The following is a 7,323-nucleotide window of genomic DNA, read 5'->3' as shown; positions in this document are numbered from 1 at the left end:
AAATCCTAACCCCTAACCCTAACCCCAACATCTCAGCTCCCAGTCCCCCCAAACACCAGCTCTAACCCGGAACCCTAAACCAAATCCTAACCCCTAACCCTAACCCCAACATCTCAGCTCCCAGTCCCCCCAAACACCAGCTCTAACCCCGAACCCTAAACCAAATCCTAACCCCAACCCTAACCCCAACATCTCAGCTCCCAGTCCCCCCAAACACCAGCTCTAACCCCGAACCCTAAATCAAATCCTAACCCCTAACCCTCACCCTAACCCTAACCCCATCTCAGCACCCAGTCCCCCAAACACCAGCTTTAATCCTGAACCCTAAATCAAATTCTAACCCCTAACCCTAACCCTAACCCCAACATCTCAGCTCCCAGTCCCCCCAAACACCAACTCTAAACCCGAACCCTAAACCAAATCCTAACCCCTAACCCTAACCCCAACATCTCAGCTCCCAGTCCCCCCAAACACCAGCTCTAACCCTGAACCCTAAACCAAATCCTAACTCTTAACCCTAACCCCAACATCTCAGCTCCCAGACCCCTCAAACACCAGCTCTAACACCGAACCCTAATCCAAATCCTAACCCCTAACCAAAAACCCTGACCCTGACCCTAATCCTAACACTAACCCTAACCCTAAACCAAATCCTAACCCCTAACCCTAACCCCAACATCTCAACTCCCAGTCCCCCCAAACACCAGCTCTAACCCTCTAACCCCTAACCCTAACCCCATCTCAGCTCCCAGTCCCCCCAAACACCAGCTCTAACCCCGAACCCTAAACCAAATATTAACCCCTAACCCTCACCCTAACCCCAACATCTCAGCTCCCAGTCCCCCCAAACACCAGCTCTAACCCTGAACCCTAAACCAAATCCTAACCCCTAACCCTAACCCCAACATCTCAGCTCCCAGTCCCCCCAAACACCAGCTCGAACCCCGAACCCTAAACCAAATATTAACCCCTAACCCTAACCCTAACCCCAACATCTCAGCTCCCAGTCCCCCCAAACACCAGCTCTAACCCCGAACCCTAAACCAAATATTAACCACTAACCCTAACATCTCAGCTCCCAGTCCCCCAAAACACCAGCTCTAACCCTGAACCCTAAACCAAATCCTAACCACTAACCCTAACCCTAACCCCATCTCAGCTCCCAGTCCCTCCAAACACCAGATCTAACCCCGAACCCTAAACCAAGTCTTAACCCCTAACCTTCACCCTAATCCCAACATCTCAGCTCCCATTCCCCCAAACACCAGCTCTAACCCTGAACCCTAAACCAAATCCTAACCACTAACCCTAACCCTAACCCTAACCCCAACATCTCAACTCCCAGGTCCCCCAAACACCAGCTTTAACCCTGAACCCTAATCCAAATCCTAACCCCTAACCCTAACCCCAAAATCTCAACTCCCAGTCCCCCCAAACACCAGCTCTAACCCTGAACCCTAAACCAAATCCTAACCCCTAACCCTAACCCTAACCCCAACATCTCAACTCCCAGTCCCCCCAAACACCAGCTCTAACCCTGAACCCTAAACCAAATCGTAACTCCTAACCCTAACCCCAACATCTCAGCTCCCAGTCCCCCCAAACACCAGCTCTAACCCTGAACCCAAAACCAAATCCTAACCCCTAACCCTAACCCCAACATCTCAGCTCCCAGTCCCCCCAAACACCAGCTCGAACCCCGAACCCTAAACTAAATATTAACCCCTAACCCTAACCCTAACCCCAACATCTCAGCTCCCAGTCCCCCCAAACACCAGCTCTAACCCCGAACCCTAAACCAAATATTAACCACTAACCCTAACCCCAACATCTCAGCTCCCAGTCCCCCAAAACACCAGCTCTAACCCTGAACCCTAAACCAAATCCTAACCACTAACCCTAACCCTAACCCTAACCCCAACATCTCAACTCCCAGTTCCCCCAAACACCAGCTCTAACCCTGAACCCTAAACCAAATCCTAACCCCTAACCCTAACCCTAACCCCAACATCTCAACTCCCAGTCCCCCCAAACACCAGCTCTAACCCTGAACCTTAAACCAAATCGTAACTCCTAACCCTAACCCCAACATCTCAGCTCCCAGTCCCCCCAAACACCCGCTCTAACCCTGAACCCTAAACCAAATCCTAACCCCTAACCCTAACCCCAACATCTCAGCTCCCAGTCCCCCCAAACACCAGCTCTAACCCGGAACCCTAAACCAAATCCTAACCCCTAACCCTAACCCCAACATCTCAGCTCCCAGTCCCCCCCAAACACCAGCTCTAACCCCGAACCCTAAACCAAATCCTAACCCCAACCCTAACCCCAACATCTCAGCTCCCAGTCCCCCCAAACACCAGCTCTAACCCCGAACCCTAAATCAAATCCTAACCCCTAACCCTCACCCTAACCCTAACCCCATCTCAGCACCCAGTCCCCCCAAACACCAGCTTTAATCCTGAACCCTAAATCAAATTCTAACCCCTAACCCTAACCCTAACCCCAACATCTCAGCTCCCAGTCCCCCCAAACACCAACTCTAAACCCGAACCCTAAACCAAATCCTAACCCCTAACCCTAACCCCAACATCTCAGCTCCCAGTCCCCCCAAACACCAGCTCTAACCCTGAACCCTAAACCAAATCCTAACTCTTAACCCTAACCCCAACATCTCAGCTCCCAGACCCCTCAAACACCAGCTCTAACACCGAACCCTAATCCAAATCCTAACCCCTAACCAAAAACCCTGACCCTGACCCTAATCCTAACACTAACCCTAACCCTAAACCAAATCCTAACCCCTAACCCTAACCCCAACATCTCAGCTCCCAGTCCCCCCAAACACCAGCTCTAACCCTGAACCCTAAACCAAATCCTAACCCCTAACCCTAACCCCAACATCTCAACTCCCAGTCCCCCCAAACACCAGCTCTAACCCTCTAACCCCTAACCCTAACCCCATCTCAGCTCCCAGTCCCCCCAAACACCAGCTCTAACCCCGAACCCTAAACCAAATATTAACCCCTAACCCTCACCCTAACCCCAACATCTCAGCTCCCAGTCCCCCCAAACACCAGCTCTAACCCTGAACCCTAAACCAAATCCTAACCCCTAACCCTAACCCCAACATCTCAGCTCCCAGTCCCCCCAAACACCAGCTCGAACCCCGAACCCTAAACCAAATATTAACCCCTAACCCTAACCCTAACCCCAACATCTCAGCTCCCAGTCCCCCCAAACACCAGCTCTAACCCCGAACCCTAAACCAAATATTAACCACTAACCCTAACCCCAACATCTCAGCTCCCAGTCCCCCAAAACACCAGCTCTAACCCTGAACCCTAAACCAAATCCTAACCACTAACCCTAACCCTAACCCCATCTCAGCTCCCAGTCCCTCCAAACACCAGATCTAACCCCGAACCCTAAACCAAGTCTTAACCCCTAACCCTCACCCTAATCCCAACATCTCAGCTCCCATTCCCCCAAACACCAGCTCTAACCCTGAACCCTAAACCAAATCCTAACCACTAACCCTAACCCTAACCCTAACCCCAACATCTCAACTCCCAGTTCCCCCAAACACCAGCTTTAACCCTGAACCCTAATCCAAATCCTAACCCCTAACCCTAACCCCAAAATCTCAACTCCCAGTCCCCCCAAACACCAGCTCTAACCCTGAACCCTAAACCAAATATTAACCCCTAACCCTAACCCTAACCCCAACAATTCAACTCCCAGTTCCCCCAAACACCAGCTCTAACCCTGAACCCTAAACCAAATCCTAACCCCTAACCCTTACCCCAACATCTCAACTCCCAGTCCCCCCAAACACCAGCTCTAACTCTGAACCCTAAACCAAATCGTAACTCCTAACCCTAACCCCAACATCTCAGCTCCCAGTCCCCCCAAACACCAGCTCTAACCCTGAACCCTAAACCAAATCCTAACCCCTAACCCTAACCCCAACATCTCAGCTCCCAGTCCCCCCAAACACCAGCTCTAACCCGGAACCCTAAACCAAATCCTAACCCCTAACCCTAACCCCAACATCTCAGCTCCCAGTCCCCCCAAACACCAGCTCTAACCCCCGAACCCTAAACCAAATCCTAACCCCAACCCTAACCCCAACATCTCAGCTCCCAGTCCCCCCAAACACCAGCTCTAACCCTGAACCCTAAACCAAATCCTAACCCCTAACCCTAACCCCAACATCTCAGCTCCCAGTCCACCCAAACACCAGCTCTAACCCCGAACCCTAAATCAAATCCTAACCCCTAACCCTCACCCTAACCCTAACCCCATCTCAGCACCCAGTCCCCCAAACACCAGCTTTAATCCTGAACCCTAAATCAAATTCTAACCCCTAACCCTAACCCTAACCCCAACATCTCAGCTCCCAGTCCCCCCCAAACACCAACTCTAAACCCGAACCCTAAACCAAATCCTAACCCCTAACCCTAACCCCAACATCTCAGCTCCCAGTCCCCCAAACACCAGCTCTAACCCTGAACCCTAAACCAAATCCTAACTCTTAACCCTAACCCCAACATCTCAGCTCCCAGACCCCTCAAACACCAGCTCTAACACCGAACCCTAATCCAAATCCTAACCCCTAACCAAAAACCCTGACCCTGACCCTAATCCTAACACCAACCCTAACCCTAAACCAAATCCTAACCCCTAACCCTAACCCCAACATCTCAGCTCCCAGTCCCCCCAAACACCAGCTCTAACCCTGAACCCTAAACCAAATCCTAACCCCTAACCCTAACCCCAACATCTCAACTCCCAGTCCCCCCAAACACCAGCTCTAACCCTCTAACCCCTAACCCTAACCGCATCTCAGCTCCCAGTCCCCCCAAACACCAGCTCTAACCCCAAACCCTAAACCAAATATTAACCCCTAACCCTAACCCTAACCCCAACATCTCAGCTCCCAGTCCCCCCAAACACCAGCTCTAACCCTGTACCCTAAACCAAATCCTAACCCCTAACCCTAACCCCAACATCTCAGCTCCCAGTCCCCCCAAACACCAGCTCGAACCCCGAACCCTAAACCAAATATTAACCCCTAACCCTAACCCTAACCCCAACATCTCAGCTCCCAGTCCCCCCAAACACCAGCTCTAACCCCGAACCCTAAACCAAATATTAACCACTAACCCTAACCCCAACATCTCAGCTCCCAGTCCCCCAAAACACCAGCTCTAACCCTGAACCCTAAACCAAATCCTAACCACTAACCCTAACCCTAACCCTAACCCCAACATCTCAACTCCCAGTTCCCCCAAACACCAGCTCTAACCCTGAACCCTAAACCAAATCCTAACCCCTAACCCTAACCCTTACCCCAACATCTCAACTCCCAGTCCCCCCAAACACCAGCTCTAACCCTGAACCCTAAACCAAATCGTAACTCCTAACCCTAACCCCAACATCTCAGCTCCCAGTCCCCCCAAACACCAGCTCTAACCCTGAACCCTAAACCAAATCCTAACCCCTAACCCTAACCCCAACATCTCAGCTCCCAGTCCCCCCAAACACCAGCTCTAACCCGGAACCCTAAACCAAATCCTAACCCCTAACCCTAACCCCAACATCTCAGCTCCCAGTCCCCCCAAACACCAGCTCTAACCCGAACCCTAAACCAAATCCTAACCCCAACCCTAACCCCAACATCTCAGCTCCCAGTCCCCCCAAACACCAGCTCTAACCCGAACCCTAAACCAAATCCTAACACTAACCCTAACCCTAACCCTAACCCCAACATCTCAACTCCCGGTCCCCCAAACACCAGCTTTAACCCCTGAACCCTAATCCAAATCCTAACCCCTAACCCTAACCCCAAAATCTCACTCCCAGTCCCCCCAAACACCAGCTCTAACCCCTGAACCCTAAACCAAATCCTAACCCCTAACCCTAACCCTAACCCCAACCCATCTCAACTCCCAGTCCCCCCAAACACCAGCTCTAACCCTGAACCCTAAACCAAATCGTAACCCTCCTAACCCTAACCCCAACATCTCAGCTCCCAGTCCCCCCAAACACCAGCTCTAAACCCTGAACCCTAAACCAAATCCTAACCCCTAACCCTAACCCCAACATCTCAGCTCCCAGTCCCCCAAAACACCAGCTCTAACCCTGAACCCTAAACCAAATCCTAACTCTTAACCCTAACCCCAACATCTCAGCTCCCAGACCCCTCCAAACACCAGCTCTAACACCGAACCCTAATCCAAATCCTAACCCCTAACCAAAACCCTGACCCTGACCCCAAATCCTAACTACTAACCCTAACCCTAAACCAAATCCTAACCCCTAACCCTAACCCCAACATCTCAACTCCCAGTCCCCCAAACACCAGCTTTAACTAACCCCTAACCCCTAACCCTAACCCATCTCAGCTCCAGTCCCCCCCAACACCAGCTCTAACCCTGAACCCTAAACCAAATCCTTAACCCTAACCCTAACCCTAACCCCAACATCTCAGCTCCCAGTCCCCCCAAACACCAGCTCTAACCCTGAACCCTAAACCAAATCCTAACCCCTACCCCTAACCCCATCTCAGCTCCCAGTCCCCCCAAACACCAGCTCTAACCCCGAACCCTAAACCAAAATCCTAACCCCTAACCCTAACCCCAACATCTCAGCTCCCAGTCCCCCCAAACACGCAGCTCTAACACCGGAACCCTAAACAAATCTTAACCCCTAACCCTAACCCCAACATCTCAGCTCCCAGTCCCCCCAAACACCAGCTCTAACCCTGAACCCTAAACAAATCCAAACCATAACCCTAAACCCTAACCCCATCTCAGCTCCCAGTCCCCCAAACACCAGCTCTAACCCGACCCCTAAACCAAATCCTACCCCTAACCCTAACCCTAACCCCAACATCTCAGCTCCCAGTCCCCCAAACACCAGCTCTAACCCGAACCCTAAACCAAAGTCCTAACCCCTAACCCTAACCCCAACATCTCAGCTCCCAGTTCACCCAAACACCAGCTCTAACCCTGAACCCTAAACCAAATCCTAACCCCTAACCCTAACCCAACAATCTCAAGCTCCCAGTCCCCTCCAAACACCAGCTCTAACCCTGAACCCTAAACCAATCCTAACCCTAACCCTACCCCAACATCTCAACTCCCAGTCCCCCAAACACCAGCTCTAACCCTGAACCCTAAACCAAATTCCTAACCTCCTAACCCTTACCCCAACATCTCAGCTCCCAGTCCCCCCAAACAACCAGCTCTAACCCTGAACCCTAAACCAAATCGTAACCCCTAACCCTAACCCCAACATCTCAGCTCCCAGTCCCCC

The sequence above is a fragment of the Carcharodon carcharias genome (assembly GCF_017639515.1).
Source record: "Carcharodon carcharias isolate sCarCar2 chromosome 37 unlocalized genomic scaffold, sCarCar2.pri SUPER_37_unloc_6, whole genome shotgun sequence".
NCBI classification, from domain to species: domain Eukaryota; kingdom Metazoa; phylum Chordata; class Chondrichthyes; order Lamniformes; family Lamnidae; genus Carcharodon; species Carcharodon carcharias.
Note: the sequence above shows the minus strand (reverse complement) of the source record.